The sequence below is a fragment of the Bacillus rossius genome, chromosome 6 (assembly GCF_032445375.1).
Source record: "Bacillus rossius redtenbacheri isolate Brsri chromosome 6, Brsri_v3, whole genome shotgun sequence".
Lineage (NCBI taxonomy): Eukaryota > Metazoa > Arthropoda > Insecta > Phasmatodea > Bacillidae > Bacillus > Bacillus rossius.
The window spans coordinates 82,170,533-82,194,897 of NC_086334.1; the positions used below are offsets into that span (position 1 = coordinate 82,170,533).

General features: G+C 38.8%; 1 protein-coding gene across 1 annotated transcript in view; it reads left to right on the plus strand.

The window, feature by feature from the left end:
• The first annotated feature begins 242 nt into the window (after nucleotides 1-242).
• The window catches only part of LOC134533336 (glutamate receptor-interacting protein 1), a 351,603-nt gene continuing 327,480 nt past the window's right edge, over nucleotides 243-24,365 (plus strand). Inside the window, exon 1 of the mRNA XM_063370854.1 lies at nucleotides 243-322. The gene's annotated coding sequence lies outside the window, so the exon portion shown is untranslated. The remainder of the gene's footprint in view (nucleotides 323-24,365) is intronic.

Genomic DNA, 24,365 nt, shown 5'->3' on the forward strand with positions numbered 1-24,365 from the left:
CGTGGCACTAAAAATGGCGTCAAAGAGCAGAAAACAAGGCGCGTGCGAACAACAAGATTGCTCTTTGTTGGCGCATTGGCGCAACTTCTGCTGCGGTGGTGTTCATACGTAAGTACCTTCTCTCTACTATAGTTTGTTGAAATGCTTGAGGCGTGTAAGCCACGCTCGCGCCTCGAGACTGACAGCGCCGCTGCTGCTCCGAGCTGAAGACGCGAGGCAGCAGTCGTGCGCGCGACTGTACCTCGCCGGAATTAGCCGGCGGCGCGCAGTAGACACGCGGCAGTCGACACGCCCAGACCGCTCCTGGCGCCTCGCTTCTCTCGTGAGTACACCGCCGCCTCGCTCACTAGCTCCCTCGTCGAGTCAGGCTCGCCTTTTGCCGCTCCGTGAGTACACTCTCACCGAGATATGCATGTGCACTCTCGTCTCAGTACACTCGCACCTCGCTACCACTGGCACACAGACCCTCTCTTCGTGAGTTCACTGTCACCAGTGTCACCGCGGTCTACTGATGCGCTCTCGCCTCCCTCGATGGTTAACTATCGCTCTAAATGTACACTCTCAACCTCAACCAGTGCGCACACTCGCCTCGCTCCATCGTTACACGTACCCGCCGCGTTACCACTTTCGCCACATTCTGTATGTACACAATCGCCCCGCGCTCTGTGTCATTATTTCCACGACGCTCCATTAGTGCACTCTGTGGAATTTCATGTCTGTGTGCGATTATAATTTCCTCTTTCTCTGTGTGAGTTCACTGAACCTCGCTCACTTGGCTGTGTGAATACTGAAACAGCAGGTAGTAGTTGAGACAGTTTGACTTAAACAGCTGATGCAGTGCTTCAAGGACCAGGTGTCTCCGACGAAACACCCTTGTGAGTGACAAGTGTCAGAGTGCTTGTAATTAATGATAAATACGCCATATCGTGTCATGCGGTAATTTAATGGTTCATGGTCTCTGTATAGACAAAATTCGAATATAAAAGTTTAAAGACATGACCCACATGCTCATTAAAATAAAACAAGTTTTTAAAATGCGATAAACCTTAATAGGTAAATAGATTTTAGGATAAAGATGTTTAAACAAATATCAGAAAATAAAAGTTAAATTAATTTATGTACGAAAACTTTACATAATGATCATCGTAGTGCCAATATTTACGATTATGTTAAAACCCGCATCACTATATATCCTGTGGTCATCAAGGCAGCTAAGAAATTACTCCAGCTGTTCATATTTTACTTATCCAAGTTGACCCTCTGTTTGTCTCACCAGTCGCTCACTTTAAATCAGCATACTAACTGCATGATGAAACCTGAGTTTCATATAAAGTTATACGTAAACATAAATGTTAAGTTTAACAATAACTGCAGTTCAAAACTCACACTAGTTTCCTGTGGCGGCTAAAGGCATTACTAAGACAACTGAAATACAGTTCTAGTCGTGTGGGGACAGATGTCACTGTTTGGAAGCGAATATACTTCCTCATATAAACCCAAAAAAAATTATTATAAATAAATTACATTACCATAATCATACCAAATAAATATTAATCATACTAGTGGCTATCTTCTTTACATAAAGTAATTTAATATGTTTCCATTTTACTTTGAATTACATTGTATATAAACGTACCCAGGGGAAAAATTCCGTCCCCACAATAACGGTAGTTACCCGGGTCTTCTTTTTATAAAATATGTTTGGTGTGTATGCATGCAAAGTTGTAATTATGAGTATCCTAGAATAAAAACTATGATATTAGGACATCATACCATGAAATGTGTTTTAAAATACTAATATTTTCATCGCTGAATAAATACCCAAATACATAACATTCTTCTATATTTAAAATAAAAATACAAATAAGAAACAAAAATACATATGATATTAGGTGTAAATTTATATTAATGTAAACAAATTGGAATGATTCATCCAATTGAATTTGTTTTTTGTCACTCCAAGAGAAAATTTCTAAACTTCGAACGGCTACAATGACATTGTTTTGCTATACAGAATTAGTCTGAATTTGACCGACGAATTTTGGATGCAGCTTCATCACGACAAAATAAATTGGAAAAATATACGGTTTATGGTACAAAATGTTTACCTAAGGAGGTATGTATTTGTCTCTGTAGGAGCTGAACCAGATATTTATTCTCAATAATAAAAATATATTTAAGGTGTAACACTGAGCGTCTGAATTATGTTCAATGAACGGACTTTTAACACTAACGCGAATTTTGTCCTTTAGTAAAATCAACTCATTGAAATAATTTACAATAACACATTTGTTTTCTATATGATTTTGTTAAGTGTTGCAACCCCGAATTATTTGGATTGAATAATTATGCTACAGCGGTAAATTTAGCGAGAGCTGTAGAACTTCATTCAGTTAAATTCAATCAGACGCTTAGTGCTCTAACTTAAATACTTTCTTAATCATTTGTATTATATTGGTTCTTGAGCCGCATATTCAAAGACAGATAACAGCTTTGGGATAAATGATTTTAACCTGCTAATAACCATGCATTGTGAACGTTTCATAGGCACCATACTCTCAAGAATAAGGTAGATAAGCTCCTCATCAATTAACTGAGTTATGAATGTTTCACTATGGGTCAAATACAAAATATACTCGGTCAACTCTGTAATACGTTCACCGTGTCATTGAAGAATAAATATTTGTTGCCATATTTCCTCATTTGCGCTTTTTGAACAAAAATATTTCGAAATGTGTTTTTTTTATTTGGGTCAGAAAAAAACTGAACGAATTGTTTTTTTTGCCATGTAAATTGGGTTTTTGGTACATTAAATAGTCAGAAATACATTTTTCTGATGATGATAATAAGTAAAAATAGTATTGTTAATAATCTTTAAGTAGTATGTAAATGGGGCTCCGAGATCAGGCGCCAGGCGGTGGTGCTTGTTGCCGACTCCGCCATCTTGGATTGTGACGTCACGGCGGCCATCTTGGATTGTTGTGACCTTGACCTTTGACCTTGACCTTGAATTTGATCCTCAAAATCCGCCAAAATTGGGCAAAATTTGCCCCAAAATTCCTCAAAAATGCCAAAATTTCCATTTCTGTGGAAAAAAGTTCCGCCAAAAAATTTCAAAAAATTCCACAAATTAAAAATTTCTCATTTCGAGGGAAAAATTTCCCGTTTCGAGGGAAAAATTCCCGTTTTTAGTCCTTAAAAATCCCAGCGGCTGAAAATTCCTAAAACTGGCTTAAGCATCCTTAACTCAAGCCTCAGTTAAGCCATTTCTAGGAATAAGGATACCATGACCGCCATCTTGGATTATGTCGCCACCGTTGCAATTTTAGTTACGGTCGCCATCTTTAAAATCTTCATTTACTATCCGATTTTAATGAATTTTTTTTAAAAAATTATAAAAAAATTCAAATAATAAAATTTTAATAAAAAATATTTAAAAAGCATACATTAACGACACGGAGCTCGGAGTCCGCGGTTCGAACCCGGTGGGTGCAAAAAAAATTAAAAATGACGACAGATCCTTCCCCCTAGGTGGCTGCTGGCAGACTGACCCCCACCACTTTTACCAATGCACATATACCATCAGGTAGTATGACGTCATGTCCGCCATCTTGTCTTCGATGCTGGAAGCCAACATCATTGTATCGTCGGCTAGAGTGCGCTGACACCATGCTAGTTTAATTCTTACCCACTAGAGTGCAGTAATCATTTATTACTGTGACACCCGCCATCTTGTCATTTGGCCGCCATCTTGAAAATCCGTAATTATTTAGCTAGAAATTCGGGAAAAAATCCAAAATTCATTAAATAAATCACTCATAATTTACATATTGATTCGATCGATTCCCGTCCTCGGTTCGATACCCGATCGTTGCAATAATGTTTAATCTTATGTAAAAAAAATAATTTAAATAAACCATGTTCAACATTCGTAAAGAGACTCTAAATCCTCTACGACCACCATCCTATCAGACATCAAGACCACCATATTGGAAATGTGTAATTTTAATGCTAGAGATCCGGGAAAAAGTTCAGAAATCATTAAATAAATTTCCGATCAATATACTGATTAATTAGATCGACTAAGGTCCTTGGTACGATCTAGGATGATGCAAAAAAAATTAAATATAACATCAATTTAACATAAAAGTAACAGGTTCGAGGAATTAAACACCGCAAGTTCTTTTACAAACATAATATTTATTACATAATTTCTATTCTACTACAGGATCACTTACGAAAGACAGCAATCTTATAAACATTTAGTTCCGCAGCGGTGTGAAATGACTAATTCTTAGCTCCAATCGGTTTATACTAGACAGAGTCCAGCCAGAACCTTTACAGACATAGTCCACCTCTTCTTGACAGAGTTTCTGGATACCGTTTTTAACAGTTTGCTTCACATCGTTAGAACTGTAAATTACTGCAGCCGATGTCTTGAATGCACACTTCTTCACTTTGTCATCGAACGGATATGGCTTTCCATATATACAGTCCAACCACAAGTTATATTTCAAAGGTCCGTTTGTTGCTACATCATCAGTAAGCTGATTGATTATCTTCTGTCTGATATCGTCAAGAAAATTACAACTGTCCTTCGACTCACCGAACGTATTTAGATAATAGTAGTCTTTCAACGTTCCACGAAATGCAGACTGCGCCAAGTAGAAGCCATTTCGTTCACTTGTAATGCTCCGAACACAGTCTTAGGTTTAGTTCCATGTTCAGACGTCATAACAATCGGTTGCTGGGCATCTGTTTTTTTGGTTGTACACTTTCGTGTCTCCAATCTTAAGCGAGGAGTCGAAATGTCGGCAGGTAGTTCAGCAGTAGGAGCACAGACTCCACCTTTACATTTTTTCGCATGATGTCGCAAACTATCGATTCGAGTAAACCATTCATGACAATCATCACATCGAAACTTTATACGAGAAGGATTCTTTTTGCATTTGCTCCGCTCATGTCTTCGTGCATCATGGAAAAATGCGAACGACGTATCACAGTAGCTGCAAGGATACCGTGCTGATGTAGACGAACCTTTCAGACCCGATCCAGATATGGACGTTGCAACAGTAGTACCATTTCCAGGCATACTCTTATGAACATCGATGCATCGCTGTTGCACCGAAACCTTTACTTTCTGCCGCACAGCAGGACCTTTACATGCCTTCATGTGCGTTTTCATATTATCTTTTCTGGCAAACTGCTTATGACATTTCTCACAAACAAACATTTTACGATATAGGTTCTTGACGACATTCGCTCCTCTCGTGTCGCCGAGCATTGCTGTTGTTTGAGAAAATCTTGTCGCAGTAACAGCACCGATGTTCGCTAGTTGTCAAATCAGCATCCATTGAAGTCTCCATCGAGGTCGTATCGTCGATCGTCGTGGTTTCCTGCACATCCAGCTCAGTAGTTATTAAGCTATCTTCTGCTGGTGGTATCACATCTATTGAAATCTCCTCCAATGTTGACGTCGTCGTCGTTGCCAACGAGATCTGCTCCACCATTGTCGTCGCTTACGTCAAGGTTCCCGTAGACGATGGTACAACATCCATCGAGTTCGACGTTAAAGTCGGTAAAGATGCCATCGAGTTCTCAAGAACAGGTAATTACGCGACTTATGCACCAGATGAAATAATCTAGGTGATCCTTACACCGTCGACGACAGTAACAAACTGACCGACCTACTGTCTAGGACTCGCTTATATACATGCACCGGATGGAATAATACGCTAGTCAAATCAAGAATCATTTACAATAATACTAGAGTCAAAACAACATAAAAAATAGAAGGACCAACAACGAAAAGGCAGCACATTCGGAAGCACTGACAACGAAAAGGTAGCACATTTGGAAGCACCGACAACGAAAAGGCAGCACATTTGGAAGCACCGACAACGAAAAGGCAGCACATTTGGAAGCACCGACAACGAAAAGGCAGCACATTTGGAAGCACCGACAACGAAAAGGCAGCACATTTGGAAGCACCGACAACGAAAAGGCAGCACCGACAACGAAAAGGCAGCACCGACAACGAAAAGGCAGCACCGACAACGAAAAGGCAGCACCGACAACGAAAAGGCAGCACATTTGGAAGCACCGACAACGAAAAGGCAGCACATTTGGAAGCACCGACAAAGAAAAGGCAGCACATATGGAAGCACCGACAAAGAAAAGGCAGCACATTTGGAAGCACCGACAAAGAAAAGGCAGCACCGACAACGAAAAGGCAGCACATTTGGAAGCACCGACAACGAAAAGGCCGCACCGCCAACGAAAAGGCAGCACATTTGGAAGCACCGACAACGAAAAGGCAGCACCGACAACGAAAAGGCAGCACCGACAACGAAAAGGCAGCACCGACAACGAAAAGGCAGCACATTTGGAAGCACCGACAACGAAAAGGCAGCACATTTGGAAGCACCGACAACGAAAAGGCAGCACATTTGGAAGCACCGACAAAGAAAAGGCAGCACATTTGGAAGCACCGACAAAGAAAAGGCAGCACCGACAACGAAAAGGCAGCACATTTGGAAGCACCGACAACGAAAAGGCCGCACCGCCAACGAAAAGGAAGCACATTTGGAAGCACCGACAACGAAAAGGTCGCACCGCCAACGAAAAGGAAGCACATTTGGAAGCACCGACAACGAAAAGGCAGCACCATCGACGAAAAGGAAGCACATTAATTTGTCATTGACTCCAATATTCATTGGCTCCAATATTGGAGCTAATGAATATTGGAGCCAATGAATATTGGAGTCAGTGACAAATTAATGTGCTTCCTTTTCGTCGATGGTGCTGCCTTTTCGTTGTCGGTGCTTCCAAATGTGCTTCCTTTACGTTGGCGGTGCGACCTTTCGTTGTCGGTGCTTCCAAATGTGCTTCCTTTTCGTTGGCGGTGCGGCCTTTTCGTTGTCGGTGCTTCCAAATGTGCTGCCTTTTCGTTGTCGGTGCTGCCTTTTCTTTGTCGGTGCTTCCAAATGTGCTGCCTTTTCTTTGTCGGTGCTTCCAAATGTGCTGCCTTTTCGTTGTCGGTGCTTCCAAATGTGCTGCCTTTTCGTTGTCGGTGCTTCCAAATGTGCTGCCTTTTCGTTGTCGGTGCTGCCTTTTCGTTGTCGGTGCTGCCTTTACGTTGTCGGTGCTTCCAAATGTGCTGCCTTTTCGTTGGGGGTGCGGCCTTTTCGTTTTCGGTGCTTCCAAATGTGCTGCCTTTTCGTTGTCGGTGCTGCCTTTTCTTTGTCGGTGCTTCCAAATGTGCTGCCTTTTCTTTGTCGGTGCTTCCAAATGTGCTGCCTTTTCGTTGTCGGTGCTTCCAAATGTGCTGCCTTTTCGTTGTCGGTGCTTCCAAATGTGCTGCCTTTTCGTTGTCGGTGCTGCCTTTTCGTTGTCGGTGCTGCCTTTTCGTTGTCGGTGCTGCCTTTTCGTTGTCGGTGCTGCCTTTTCGTTGTCGGTGCTGCCTTTTCGTTGTCGGTGCTGCCTTTTCGTTGTCGGTGCTTCCAAATGTGCTGCCTTTTCGTTGTCGGTGCTTCCAAATGTGCTGCCTTTTCGTTGTCGGTGCTTCCAAATGTGCTGCCTTTTCGTTGTCGGTGCTTCCAAATGTGCTGCCTTTTCGTTGTCGGTGCTTCCAAATGTGCTGCCTTTTCGTTGTTGGTGCTTCCGAATGTGCTGCCTTTTCGTTGTTGGTCCTTCTATTTTTTATGTTGTTTTGACTCTAGTATTATTGTAAATGATTCTTGATTTGACTAGCGTATTATTCCATCCGGTGCATGTATATAAGCGAGTCCTAGACAGTAGGTCGGTCAGTTTGTTACTGTCGTCGACGGTGTAAGGATCACCTAGATTATTTCATCTGGTGCATAAGTCGCGTAATTACCTGTTCTTGAGAACTCGATGGCATCTTTACCGACTTTAACGTCGAACTCGATGGATGTTGTACCATCGTCTACGGGAACCTTGACGTAAGCGACGACAATGGTGGAGCAGATCTCGTTGGCAACGACGACGACGTCAACATTGGAGGAGATTTCAATAGATGTGATACCACCAGCAGAAGATAGCTTAATAACTACTGAGCTGGATGTGCAGGAAACCACGACGATCGACGATATGACCTCGATGGAGACTTCAATGGATGCTGATTTGACAACTAGCGAACATCGGTGCTGTTACTGCGACAAGATTTTCTCAAACAACAGCAATGCTCGGCGACACGAGAGGAGCGAATGTGTCAAGAACCTATATCGTAAAATGTTTGTTTGTGAGAAATGTCATAAGCAGTTTGCCAGAAAAGATAATATGAAAACGCACATGAAGGCATGTAAAGGTCCTGCTGTGCGGCAGAAAGTAAAGGTTTCGGTGCAACAGCGATGCATCGATGTTCATAAGAGTATGCCTGGAAATGGTACTACTGTTGCAACGTCCATATCTGGATCGGGTCTGAAAGGTTCGTCTACATCAGCACGGTATCCTTGCAGCTACTGTGATACGTCGTTCGCATTTTTCCATGATGCACGAAGACATGAGCGGAGCAAATGCAAAAAGAATCCTTCTCGTATAAAGTTTCGATGTGATGATTGTCATGAATGGTTTACTCGAATCGATAGTTTGCGACATCATGCGAAAAAATGTAAAGGTGGAGTCTGTGCTCCTACTGCTGAACTACCTGCCGACATTTCGACTCCTCGCTTTAGATTGGAGACACGAAAGTGTACAACCAAAAAAACAGATGCCCAGCAACCGATTGTTATGACGTCTGAACATGGAACTAAACCTAAGACTGTGTTCGGAGCATTACAAGTGAACGAAATGGCTTCTACTTGGCGCAGTCTGCATTTCGTGGAACGTTGAAAGACTACTATTATCTAAATACGTTCGGTGAGTCGAAGGACAGTTGTAATTTTCTTGACGATATCAGACAGAAGATAATCAATCAGCTTACTGATGATGTAGCAACAAACGGACCTATGAAATATAACTTGTGGTTGGACTGTATATATGGAAAGCCATATCCGTTCGATGACAAAGTGAAGAAGTGTGCATTCAAGACATCGGCTGCAGTAATTTACAGTTCTAACGATGTGAAGCAAACTGTTAAAAACGGTATCCAGAAACTCTGTCAAGAAGAGGTGGACTATGTCTGTAAAGGTTCTGGCTGGACTCTGTCTAGTATAAACCGATTGGAGCTAAGAATTAGTCATTTCACACCGCTGCGGAACTAAATGATTATAAGATTGCTGGCTTTCGTAAGTGATCATGTAGTAGAATAGAAATATGTAATAAATATTATGTTTGTAAAAGAACTTGCGGTGTTTAATTCCTCGAACCTGTTACTTTTATGTTAAATTGATGTTATATTTAATTTTTTTTGCATCATCCTAGATCGTACCAAGGACCTTAGTCGATCTAATTAATCAGTATATTGATCGGAAATTTATTTAATGATTTCTGAACTTTTTCCCGGATCTCTAGCATTAAAATTACACATTTCCAATATGGTGGTCTTGATGTCTGATAGGATGGTGGTCGTAGAGGATTTAGAGTCTCTTTACGAATGTTGAACATGGTTTATTTAAATTATTTTTTTTACATAAGATTAAACATTATTGCAACGATCGGGTATCGAACCGAGGACGGGAATCGATCGAATCAATATGTAAATTAATGAGTGATTTATTTAATGAATTTTGGAACTTTTCCCGAATTTCTAGCTAAATAATTACGGATTTTCAAGATGGCGGCCAAATGACAAGATGGCGGTTGTCACAGTAATAAATGATTACTGCACTCTAGTGGGTAAGAATTAAACTAGCATGGTGTCAGCGCACTCTAGCCGACGATACAATGATGTTGGCTTCCAGCATCGAAGACAAGATGGCGGACATGACGTCATACTACCTGATGGTATATGTGCATTGGTAAAAGTGGTGGGGGTCAGTCTGCCAGCAGCCACCTAGGGGGGAAGATCTGTCGTCATTTTTAATTTTTTTTGCACCCACCGGGTTCGAACCGCGGACTCCGAGCTCCGTGTCGTTAATGTATGCTTTTTAAATATTTTTTATTAAAATTTTATTATTTGAATTTTTTTATAATTTTTTAAAAAAAATTCATTAAAATTGGATAGTAAATGAAGATTTTAAAGATGGCGACCGTAACTAAAATTGCAACGGTGGCGACATAATCCAAGATGGCGGTCATGGTATCCTTATTCCTAGAAATGGCTTAACTGAGGCTTGAGTTAAGGATGCTTAAGCCAGTTTTAGGAATTTTCAGCCGCTGGGATTTTTAAGGACTAAAAACGGGAATTTTTCCCTCGAAACGGGAAATTTTTCCCTCAAAATGAGAAATTTTTAATTTGTGGAATTTTTTGAAATTTTTTGGCGGAACTTTTTTCCACAGAAATGGAAATTTTGGCGATTTTTGAGGAATTTTGGGGCAAATTTTGCCCAATTTTGGCGGATTTTGAGGATCAAATTCAAGGTCAAGGTCAAAGGTCAAGGTCACAACCATCCAAGATGGCCGCCGTGACGTCACAATCCAAGATGGCGGAGTCGGCACCAAGCACCACCGCCTGGCGCCTGATCTCGGAGCCCCATTTACATACTACTTCTTTAAAACTCCTTGCATGAATTGAAATAACTTGTTGGATTCCACGTAAAATAAAAATGAGGCACGCTTTTGAAAATCTCACTTAATTAAGAAACAAAATACTAGGTATTACGCTATTCAGTGTCAGAAACGAAAATAACTCGGTCCGTGGACGGGGGAGAAAAAAAAAAGATAAGGTATAAGTAGTATAAGTAAAAATGTATCTGCTGGCCCTGGCTTCCGGCTGTGGATTGTGGTATGTCGACGCCAACTTGGATTGTGACGTGACTGTGGCCTTTTTGAATTCAAAATTCCTTTATAAATTCCTCAAAATTACTACAAATGACACAAAACTTCTATAAATTCCCTTAATTTGAGGAAACAATTCCCGTTTTAGGGATTTTTCCCGTTTTATTCCTCAAAAATTCAATACTTGGAAATTTTCAAAAGAAATTTTAGAAAGAACCCAAGCTCTCCAAATTTGCTTAAATTCCCCGACCTTAACTATAAACTTGAAATTTTTAATTTTTGACCAAAAATTTCAAAATAATATATAAAAAATTACTTACACAAAATTTTTTGTTACTTAATCTATTTCGGTTCTAGGTTGGAATCCCGGAAAAAATGAAACATATTTTATTAATAATATACCTTTAAGAATTTTCTTAAAAATTTTAAAAGTAATAAAAATTTCTTACTTCACACACACTTTATTTAAATATAGAATCGTAGTTATTTTCGTAACGGTCACCATCTTCAAAATCCGTAATTATTTACAGAAAAATTCGGAAAAATTTAAAAAATTCTTAAAAATATTTTATTAATCAAATTTTAATGAAATAGTATATAAAACACCGTTGCACATTTCGTTACGTTCATCATCTTGGATTCTAGGAAACATTGCAAATTTGTTACGTCCACCATCTTGGATGTGTATTAAGTTATCGTTGTTATTATTTTACGGCTACCATCTTAGATTCTAGATCGTAACAATTTTATTAACTACCCCACATTAAAATACGTATATTTTAGGCTATAAAACCGGGAAAAATTATAATACATAAGTAGTTAGGTAATGCCGATCCAAGCGCAGTGGATTATGGATTCAAATTAGGATCTGTGACCTTTCACCTCTTACATCACTTCCGGCCACCATCTTTTATTACGTCAATTCCGGCCGCCATCTTGGATTACGTCACTTCCGACGGCAATCTTGGATTATGTCATTTCCTGCCGCTATATTGGATTACGTCATTTCCAGCCGCCATCTTCGATTACATCATTTCCAGGAATTCCCGTCGTTTTGGATTACATCATCACTAATGCGGCTTGTGGATTCGGATTTAGGATTTTCACTTTAACATTACGCAATCGTCATTTTGTTTTCTAGAACTTTCTACCATTATGAATTATGACATCACCACCGAAAAGACCTATGGCTTGAGGCTTCGGATTTAGGATTTTAACATTATCAATCGTATTTTTTTCTAGCATTTCCGCCATCTTGGGTTCTAGATATTTCCTACCATATTATATTACATCACCATCTTAAATATAATTTTTATGCTATAAGTTATTTGGTAGCCATCTTGAATTATATATCTTTAACATTTATTACTGATTTTTATAGAAATTTAATTTGTACATTATATACAAGAGTAAACTACTGTTGTACGCATTTATATAATAGTTTCAAAGTTTCCTCCTAGGAAGCGCAAGTGTTGAACATAAGTCCGAATATTCCATTCAATACTTACGATAGTATCGACCTTAATAACAAAATTTATACTTTAAAGTATTTTAGGAAGCACCATGGATCAAGTAGCAAAGACGCTAACCTCTAGACTACCTGAAATTTTATGTATAAGAACATTATTGTATTCTATATTTGACTATTTACCATCCTTAGTCATACAAATAACTTTTAGAATATAAAACCTACATATATTAATTTCATGTATCGGTACCATGGAACTATAACTACGAAATAACATACAACATGTTTGAACAATCACCAATTTTATTTATAGAGTAAACCAAAATTATATATACATGTATATACATCAATCCAAATTATTATTTTCGAAGCATATTTATCTCGACGAATATCATCTTGGAGATATTCCAGTTCTTCTCGAAGACTCCTGAGTTCATGAAGCACTGCAGTTATGTCCATGCTCCATGTGTCTTGCATGGCTATTCTTTCCGCAGCAACTTCTTCCCGAAAGACTCGTACCTCTTCAATGACATTTTGAAGAGTCGGCTCCTCTTGGGCAGCAACACCCTCCTCCTCTTCTGTAGGTTCCTCGTGCATGTCAGGCGATCCAAGCGTGTACTCGCTCCATGGCACAGGCGAAAGTACATCGTCTTCATCCTACCAGCAGCTTCTAAATGTGTAAGTTTTAGTGGGTGATGGAAGTATTTGGTCCTCATTTAATGTTGAATCCATTTGCGATGGTTGCTGACCAATTATTGATGAAATTTTCATTTCGATGACTGCGTCGAATACAGCATTCAGTAATGACTCAGAACTGCAGCTCCATGCATCCATGTTGATGTCTATGAGCATAATGAAGGTAGTTGAGGATCGTCCGTCTCTATTTATACCCAAAAGATAATGCTCGCATCAGAAGTAAACATGTCTACTGATAAGACTAGTCAGAACAAGTCAAGACCAACAGCATCCTGTTAACTACTTATCTGTGATGTCAGTTATAGGTATTCACGAATCGTGGCTTTTGTAAAAACCAAGCCAACGCACTAGAACTTCATATCCTTTACGTTTTTAAACTTTTTCCACGAGATATTTATGTGGAAACTTCATAGGCCGGATTTCTTCTGCATAAAATACACCACGAATAGGATTTTCCGCCATATCTTCGAGTTAGTACATTCGCGGCTTATAATGACGAATCTTGATAACTTTATAAATTTCCGTACTCCAGTTTGATGTGTAGCATTTAACAAAGATTCCTTTTTGTTTGAATATTCTAACATAGGACCATACTCCTGCTTTTTTTTTTTGCGAGTATACAGTACTTTCTCATTTTTTAATACTGTCTGAAGCAATGAATTATCTATAACACCCACCGGCCTCATTTCGTAGTTCGATGCATTGTGTGATTATACATATTTACAAGTCTAGGTAATGACTTGATGGAAGCTTTTGTACATGCACCATTGCTATGCACATGTATGTCTGTAGAAGAAAACTACAAAAACACAAAAGACAAAAATACCAATTAAGCAAAAATTGCTGTTGTCAGGATATAAAAACCACACAATACTCCACAACAGGAATATGGTTAACAAACAAAGAAAAGTAAAGAAAAATGGACTAACAAAACAAAAAAACCCACAAATGATGACAACATAAAAATATTGAACTCAAAATAATTCAGCACAACAGTTGAAACGAGACAAAAACACGACAAAACGAAAATACAATAGTTTTACCAAAACAGAAACAAGCGACGTTTCGGGAACTGCTATCTGCTCCCGTCCTCAGGCAGAGACGCACATGGTACGGAAACACAGGTGCGACTCTCTTAATCAAAGGGATCCACATATTTTTTAATTCAATGCTCTGCTGGCTGAAAATATTTTTATTGCTAATAATGAAAGCTGATTCTTTGATTTTCCTTTTTATTTGATCGGGTTCCTGTATGAGTGGTGTGGAGTCTTCCCAGAGAATTTTATGGCTATTTTCCCATGTATGTTCAGCAAGTCTGGATTTTAGGGTTTCACCCTTCTTGAAGTTGATTTTGTATTCTTTGAGCTCTATCCACCCTTTTCGTTTTTTCGTGTTTTTGTCTCGTTTTGACTGTTGTGCTGAATTTTTTTGGGTTCAATTTTATTGTGCTGTCATCATTTGTGGGGGTATCTTTCGTTCTAGTCTGTTTGTGGAAAACTATTGTGTTTTTTCGTCTTTTCGTTTTGCTGTGTTTTTGTCTCGTTTCAACTGTTTTGCTGAATTTTTTGGGTTCGGTATTTTTGTGTTGTTGTCATCATTTGTGGGATTTTTTCGTTTTGTTAGTCCATTTTTCTTGGTTTTTCTTTGTTTATTGACCATATTCCTGTTGTGGAGTATTTTGTGGGGTTTATATCCTGACAACAGAAATTTTTTGCTTAATTGGTGTTTTTGTCATTTGTGTTTTTCGTAGTTTTCTTCTACAGACATACATGTGCATAGCAATGGCGTATGTCCAAAAGCATACATAAAGTCATGCACTCCCATTGCACAAATCTTTGATACGCCCCTCGCACCCTAAACTTATATTATTTTAATTTAATAAAAAAAAAGCCCAGGAAATGGCTGAGCGAAATTATAAAGAAAAATACAAGTATTAACAGAGGTGGCACGAGGTGGTGAACAAGACAATTTTATACTCTCTGCACACAAGCAACTTGGGAGCTAGTGGATCATTTAAATAGATATAGGTAAATGATAAATAAATAAACACTACATAAGTAATTTTGTTTATAGGTTTCCTGTTTTATTTAAATATAATTTAATAAATCAGTTTTCTCTTTGTTTTGGTTTCACAATAACATGGTATTAATAAGTTACAAAAGGGAGGGCCGGCCCGATATGATTAACACACGTTATACTATCTTGTTAACAACAAAAAAAAGACATTTTTTAGCAGGTTAGGTTCATCCACTCATTACTGTAACAATTTCACATTTTCTTAATTGATAAGTTCTCTATGGCCCTGCTCGCTGGTATTCGTTTAAATAATTTGTTTTGTTGGCAGTAGGGAGAAGTTATATGTTAAATATCACCCGGGGCTTTAAAGTTGGACATTTGGCCGAGGGGAAGCTCTTCGTAAAGAGACTCGAAGCTCAAGGTCCTGGACAACATGATGGGTGCAATTTCGGCACCCAAACGTTGGACCATGTCTGAAACACAAGCCAAATTCCAACGAATTAGACCTGCTTCCAGACAGTGAAAAACAGTCGGCGTAAAAAGGTCAGCAAACGGGAATTCGGGGAGGGAAAATAGACCTAAGTACTCACCAAACAGGGTGTAGCTCCTGGACTCAGGAAATGTCTCGCGCAGACTTCCGAAAGGCGCGGACCGAGAATTGCGCGGATGACACAGCAGAAATCATCATTTAGAAAGATAAATAACCGACCAACTTTAAACTAAAACATGACTTGTTTTCTAATTACTACTACTGACTGGCTACTACTGAATTTTCAAGCTGGGATCACATCCCTTAACCAGCTGACTACATTCCTTAATCGAGCGAGTTCATCATTGCCGCGAAAAAGCCTCTTAACAGAGGGGACGCCGAGATGACGCGGTAAGTAGCCGAAGTCAGAGTGCCGCGATGGCAAACAAAACTCCTAATTAAAACGGGTGGTTGGCCCAAGGGAAAAAGAGGGGGAAGGTTCAGCTCTGGGCCGAAATTTTCCGGAGGTGACCGAGTTGAATGCAAAAACACCTTCAGTTTTTTTGTGCCGAAGTGCGACCGCCGCGCTCACTACCAGCGGACACAGAAAGCTACATAGGATCGACTTTTACAGGATGCGAGGAGGAAGCATAGGGTCTTATGGCGCATCTGTGCTGCTCTCGGGCAGACTAAAGGGGAAGGAAAGAAGGAGGTTAGCAAAATCGCCACTAGGTGTCGCGGGCGTTAGCTCCACTCACTGGCACCAAGAGCAAACGTTACTATTTCTGCCGCTAGATGTCGTAGGTTGTCCATCTTTGTATATATTGTTTTATGGCAAGTCGTCCTTGAAGTTGAGCACTGCCTGGCGGGGTTCACGTCTGGCCAATGATCCTGGGCTAAATTCTGAGAATCAAAGTGGGTAGCAGTGGGGGAGAGGGGGTACAAAGAACGCAACCGGGCTGGGAACGAGCCTCCTAACGTGACTTTCTAGGAGTGAACCTAAGACGTATGCGTAATGGTAAGCGCTGTTCTACACTCGTCTCTGAGAAGAGGTAACAACTCGCCCAGAGCTGTTGTAGGCAAATTTAGTCATTCAGGGAAATAATGTTACAGGCCAGGAACGTGACTGTAAGTGGGAGAAATGTCAAACGGGCTGCCAACGATGTCTTGGACTACCAAAATATCAGATTGGTCCCTGAGAAAAGGTGCCTCGGATCACTGGCACAAAGTTTAACTAAGTAGAGTACACCAGCCTAACAATGTGTAAATCACCCTTTTGTATCCAAATTATACATAAAATAAAATTTCCAAAAATAATTTAAAATTATAATAAAAATTTAAAAAAACGTGCTGAAATACCCGATTTCTGGTACATCTTTCAAAGATTAAGTCTAGGTAATGTTCCTACGCATTTATAATTTCCCTGAGACGAAAATTCGCGCCATATTATTCCTTTCAAAGTCCGAATGAAATGTTCAATTATACTAGCTTTGAGGTTGCTATGAGTCGAGTAATGATTAATTTTATGTTTCTTCATTAGTGTACTGAAGCAAGAGTTGTAGAATTCTTTACCCAAGTCATTTTGTAAGTTCTTAGGAGATAGTCCATCTTGCAAAATTGTACTCATTTCTTTGGTCACATCAGCAGCATTCTTTGTTTTCACTGGTACAGCTCACGCATACTTGCTAAAGCAATCTATAACAGTTAACATATTCTTGAATCCTTTATTTTCACGTGAATACGGAATCATCTCGAAGAGGTTTGCTTGGAATAAATCTCATAAACGTAAAACAGTTACTTTGCATCGTGGATAGTAACGCCTGGCAGGCTAGTGCAATTCAGCAGCTATATCCAAGCGGCTCATTGTATGTAAACTGCTTCCTTCAGTTCTTCAAGTATGGAACTGATTTCGTGTGTGTGTGAATTATTTCATGATCTTTGAGAGGCAACTAGCATACGCAATCTGTCAACAAGTTAATTTACATCATCCCAATAAACATAATCTACATTATGACCATTTTCGATTTTTTTCTGTAGTCCTCTACCAGATGGAGCATTACCACCAACATTCGGGAAAAACTGTGAAATAATATCGAACTTAACATGGTTCTCATACTTATATGCATTACTCGAGGAATCATTATTCTTCAAATGACCATTCGTGATTTTTAATAGACGTTTATACTACTTCAATGCTTCCTGGGAATATGTGTTCGGTTCCAATTTGAATAACAATTCATAAAGACCGGTAGCTGCTTGTACAACTTCATTACCAACCTGTACTACATCATTAGGGAGGAAAACAATTTCATTTTTTCCCAAAAGCCATTTTTTTATTTTTTTTACACACACCATAAGTTGTATCATGATACTGAGATGAATAAAAAGACAAATAACCACAGACAGATTCACTCCGAGTGTTAGCCCTAACCTTCTAAGGTTTTAATTCGGAAAAGGAATATCATCATCAGAATCACTTTATTATAAACGTCTGTTTCTTTCTTTTTAGTATCTCATCAGTAGGTTCCCCCTTTACATCCATGGGTATTAACCATGGTTTTAAATTTTCTCGTCGTGAAATAATTGGTCTAAAAGCTTCTTCATTGACCATATCACGCTGTAGTCGAGCATGCTTAGCTAACATATATTTTGCACGCACACTCTGAATGTTATTGTGCAAATAATTTGCCACTTCAGCCATTATACTAAATGCAAAAACAAAAACTAAATCATTTATATATTCTTTTCGTGATGATGTTCTTTGTTTGATACTTTCCCGCTATCCGACAAGACAATAACTGGATCGTTGATGTAATTTTTCACCATATCTCCTAGTTTCACTGAGTGATGTACTATTGCTTTCTGTACTTTTTCCCATATTTCATCAGTATTACGACAAATATCCTTAAAGTATTGTTTATTTTACTAACCAGCTCGTCTTCTATAATTTTAAGTATATCATCTAGTAATGTAATTGTTTTTGAGGAAATGGCGTCGATTTCATTGCTTAAAGATGTAATAATAACTTCCTTCATGATGATTTCAAAGCTAATAAAGCTGCAATCTCCTAATCAACATATGCCATGTTAACTACATCTTCCACATGTTTCGGTCTACCCACAGTTTTTAAACGTTTCCCATCAGCACTGCAGTTACCATCATCTGTAGGTATTAGACAAGTCTCTACTGTTGTTTCAAGCCATTATGGCCAAATTTAGATATGATATAGCTCATTTCTCACTGATGTATTACTATGAACTGATCAAATCCGTGATGGTACCGTCCATTGACTACGACCAGAAAACCATGGTCTATACCCCAGCTCAAGGAACATACATCTTTAAATTTTTCAAACGTCATGTCAGTATTAACATGATTGGAATAGATATGTCGAAGATTCATATAATCCATTTTGAACAAAACAATCATGTTTGCATTATCTCGAATTAGCTGTTTTGGAATGCGGGAGTATGTTTGACATAGGTTAAAACAGTCAACATTAACATGCCTTCCCATACTAAAGTAATATTAAATACACTGCTGCTTTTCACAAACAACATCATCGAAAACAAAAACAGAACTAGGCAAGCCATTTTTAGGCTACACAACTTCATTATCACTATAAGGAAATTATTTTAAACCATCTATGGACTGCAGAACATTTGCTAGGTGTTGATATTTTGGTTGTTGTAAAGACTTTGAGTAAAGGTAAACATTTTAAAATCATAGTCCATTGGGATCCTCCAACAAACTTAGTAATACACATGTTTTCACACAATTGGAAGGTCCTGCAATAATGCAATGCACAGTTGATGGAAGCAAACAGCCATGGCGTGATTCGCGTGCTAGTACCTCATCATCAACACTTACATGTACCAGTAGTTTTATATCTTGCTGAACTACTTGTTTATCGCTATATTGAAAAGAAGATACATCGTTACAAATCAAATACAGTGTAATTGGAGGAAGAGGTGGAGGAGGAGGAGATGGAGGAGGTGGTGGAGGAGGTGTAGGATGAGATGTAAGAGAATTAGTACATAGGCGAGTATGTCTTTTCAGGTTGTAACTGCGAGTAAATGCATTTTGACAAATTTCGCATTTATACTGTGTGTGGGAAGGCTTCATTACATCCAGCAGGTAGCAGAATATAATTTAAGATGTTCACTATTCAACAGCCAAAACACAACTGACAACAACTACATTATATCACCGTGTGAATAAAGTCGTGACATATTCAGCATGGTTAAGCCGGTAACCTATATATTGCTAACACTTGTATTATGTTTAGATCAGTGTGTAGTTATGCCTCGTAGAGTAAAGATCAAATCTGGGTGTGAAATAGTGAATACGCTTATAAACTAATTACCATTCGAACTTCATATTCCTGGATATTAATTCTGTGGGCCAGGCACTAAATTAGTTTGGCACGGGGTGACAAAGGTATAAATAATTTGGATATAATGTGTAGAGAACACGATATAGCATATAGCACCAGTAATAACTTGGAATACAGGCACCGTGCAGATAATATCTTGAACGAAAAAGCAAAAAAAAAAAATTGAAATCGCCAGATACTAAATTCGGTGAAAAAGTGGCAGCTTGGAGAGTTTCTAAAGTAATGAAAACTAAATTTAAGCGCGGAATGGGTATACAATTTAACAAGCAGCGTAGTAAAAGAAGTACACGGAAAAGTAAGAAGACAGGAGGTTTTCTCCCACTAGTTCTTCCTGCTCTCGGAGCACTTGGCGGGCTTATTGGAGCAACCAGCGGTATTTTGCGTGCAGTAAACTCATCAAAGAATCAAAACAAACAACTGGCAGAGGCATTAAGGCATAACAAGAACATGGAAGCTATTACCATGGGAGCAAAAAAACGGGAAAATACTGTACCTAAGACAGTATCCTGTAGGAGGAGGTCGAAGGAAGAAAAGAAAAAGAGGAGATCTTAAAATGTCTACCAAACCGTCCACTTACACTAGATGATATAAACAAATTTGCACACAAATTAAATATACCCCATTTCCATAATGTACATATGCGTGATGAACTACCTCGCAAACCAAAGTTGGGAGAGAGAGCACAATTATTAACTTAGATAGTAAACATGGACACGGCACACATTGGGTGGCATACCGAAAGACCGGCAATGTGGCAGAATACTATGTCAGTTTCGGAAATCTTAGACCACCGATGGAATTACGCAAGTATCTTCGCGACACTATATTAAAATATAATTATGAAGCAGAGCAATCACCTAAGCAGTGGAATTGTTGTCACTTATGACTTCGATTTTGGTCTAAATAAAAGGATGTGTAATAAGTCAAAAACAATCAGTCATGACGATAACTCTTATCCTGTCGGGTAAAACCGCGGAGCTTCGATCTACTTATTTTCCTGCCTTGAATTTGGAAGGCTCATGGAGTATTGCATTTTTGATTTTCAACTTATTTCTCCATCCCGAATGTCGATAGCGCAAACTGTAAATTACGATACATGAAAAATAATGATGTTGTAAAAGGAATATCTGTACCCATTGGATCATACGAGATCGAGGATATCGCATCATACATGATCAAGCATTACTACTAGATTATGTAGAGTTTTATCTTCGTGGTAACCCAAACAATTTGAGAAGCGAGATGATGTGTAGCATTAATGTTGACTTTAGGAAGCGGGATACTCTAGCAGCAATGCTGGGGTTTGAAAATAAAATTTACGAAAGTGGTAAATTACATGTATCAACACTACCGATTAATATTCTTCCTGTAAATGTTATAAGAGTAAACTGCAATTTGGTTAGCAGATAATATCTAAATTGTAGACCGAATCATACGCTACACGAGTTTAGCCTGCTAGTATCTCCTGGGTTCAAAGTTGTAGAAGTGCCTAAAGCACTCATTTACTCACCGGTCATTGGGAAGAGCGTACAGGAAATTGTTGTCCGCATTATTGACCGGGATGATAAGATGATAAATTTTGGAGAGGAAGAAATCACATTGCGCTTACACTTGAAGAGATATGGGTTTTAATTTAATATGAAAAAACAATAAACTAACTCACACTACCAAACCTACAGTCAGTATAACACAAACCTTGAGCTTGTTAACACGCACTTACATTCGTTTCTTGAATCAACTCGGCTATAAAGTGATTAGGAATGGATACGGAAATCCTAAATGTGGAAGATGCAGTTAGTTACCAAGATATTATTACAAAGACCGAAATTCACTCGTACTTACCTTATCATTCTGGACCATATGCTCTGTAGTCGGATATACGAATTTCTGTACAAAACCAAGATATATATATACGGTACCTAGCAAATCTTTTTTACAATTTAGAGCCACACTTTAGAAAGATAATGGTGATGTTCCTACAACCACCAAGATCGTATGTAATGGTATTCTTCACATGATCAGTAAATTATCTTACAAATTAAATGGTATCGAGCTCGACTAAACGCGAGATGTGGGAATTACTTGTACTTAAAAAAATACTTATCGCTAACCCATAATCAACTACCCGCGGCTAAAATCGTCGGATGGGGAATATAACCAGATTACAAGTTGTCATTATATGCAGGCGGAAGATTTGAAATTTGCGTTCCTCTTGCAATAATGGTCGGATATGCCGAAGATTACAAGCTCATCATAATTAATGCTAAGCAGGAGTTGGTAATACTTTTAGCCAATACCCAGGAAAATGCACTTTTCGATACAAGCAACCATACAGAAAATGTAACTTTATCCATACACACTATCGAGTGGCTTCTTCCTCACGTTCAAGTGAATACGGCAGAACGCATTAGGCTTATGACATTTGTCGAGAAAGGTACAAATATCGACGCTCCTTTTCGTTCTTGGAGTTCGGAAACCTACCCTAATCTTACCCAGTCTCAAAACATAAATTGGAATGTAAAATCTAGTTTTGCTGCAGAAAAGCAGCGATACATTATGGTAGCATTTCAAAATGATATAAGAGCAGACCACTCTAGATTTAAACATGTCAAGATAAAAAATATGAAAGTTTTGTTAAAATCTGAAAGTTACCTATATCTGGATATGAATGCGGACTTTGAAAATGGAAGATATTTTCTCGCTTACCGCATGTATGCACAATATCAGCAATCGTATAATGGTCAATTACCATCCCCGATATTGGACCCAAATGAATTTAAAAATATTGCCCCTCTCTTTGTATTTGACGTGAATAGACAAGACGATCGTATTAATACTGGAGTTATTGACTGCAAAATATAAATTACTGCTGCTGAAAACATGCCCGCAAACACCCAAGCTTATGCTCTTACTATACACATAAACTCGCCACATATAATGTTCGGGAAATGAAGTTCAAATATTAGTGTAGGCACGAAAATAGTTCAGTATTGTTTCAGCCACCAACATATTCTTTAATATCCAAGGATTCATGTCACAAGTAGGATTTATCATCAAGGAAATATGCATAGCTTATGCTGATGGCAGCACTATCTCTCGCCAATTTATACCACCATTCCCTTTGCATCTCCTCGACCACAAAAGCAAATCTACAAACTGGTGGCTAACTAATCAGAACCATGGACTAACATGGCAAGATGAAGACATGGAATACTATAAATTTATAGCTTTATTAAGGAAAGAGTTAAACATGAAATTGATAGGGTCTTCTTCGTAGCCGGTCCAGAAGGGAAATGGTTAAGCATTTACTGTAAAGATAATGTAATAATTTGTGACTTGCAAACAGAGTACGAGTGCCCATCTTTGGTAAAATTAAATATTATGTACAAAAACAAACTAAGCTACAGTTGTAGCATGTGTGAGCAGGATTGGACTTGTCCCCGCCGAAACGCATTGTTGTTGCGTATGTGGACTTTGGATGAGTCATCGTCTGAATGATGTCATCGCATCACGTGGATGAGTTGGAAAAGGAGGAGGATGAGTAGGAGGAGAAGGAGGAGGATCGCAGCATAAATAATTGTCAGTTGCAGCTAAGCTTTCGTCGAGGAAGGTTGTTTAAAAATGTGCTCCGTGTTCAAGCCTGAAGATGTCAGCAACTACGGCGATGTCACCATCGGATATCACAGAGTACACTTCAAGCCACCTATGATGCCGGAAATGGTGGAAAACTGCGATGGCCTGGAGCACTGGATTAGCACTAATTATGAAGATTTTTTTAAGTGTTAAACCTGTGCCCTGCAATTTCAGAACCTGTCCTGTTTTCTATCTGAGTCTGAATAGCCAGCTTCCATCTACTATTGAGGATATTATTATGCAAGCTGATCAAGAGACAATTTATTAAGTACACAAATTCAGCACGATATCCTACAAGCTGTGTCAGCCATCCTGCAGGAGCAATCTACGATGGATAGTATATTGCGATGGGTACAAGCACACCACGCTGTTAAATCATGGTAAAACAACTTGGTCAACCATGTGTTCGTCATTTATATGTGCTGTATTCTTATCATCTCCATCATATCGGCAGCAATTCTGAATAAATACTGATAAGAAGCCAGATAGAGCATCAGTCTTCAGCCATGTATCAACCCGGCGTGATCGAAGAGAGTTCCTCACGACTGTTTCATCATCGGCCTTCAAGATTTCGATCCAATTATTCTGTTTCAAACATCGGAGGATGAAGATAGTGATCCTGAAGAGCAGATATTACATCTGCGCCTAGACCCAAGAATGGAAGATACTGCTCCACGCATCTTGTTTGAATTTGGTGCATTTAATTATGACATAGTGCACTTTAGTCTACATTGTGTGAAATATACTTTCAGCTTTAAAGATGAACAAGAAGATATTGTAATCACAACATATTTTTTAATGTGTCTTGATGGTATTCATTTTCGCCTCTGCTGGAATATTTTATCACC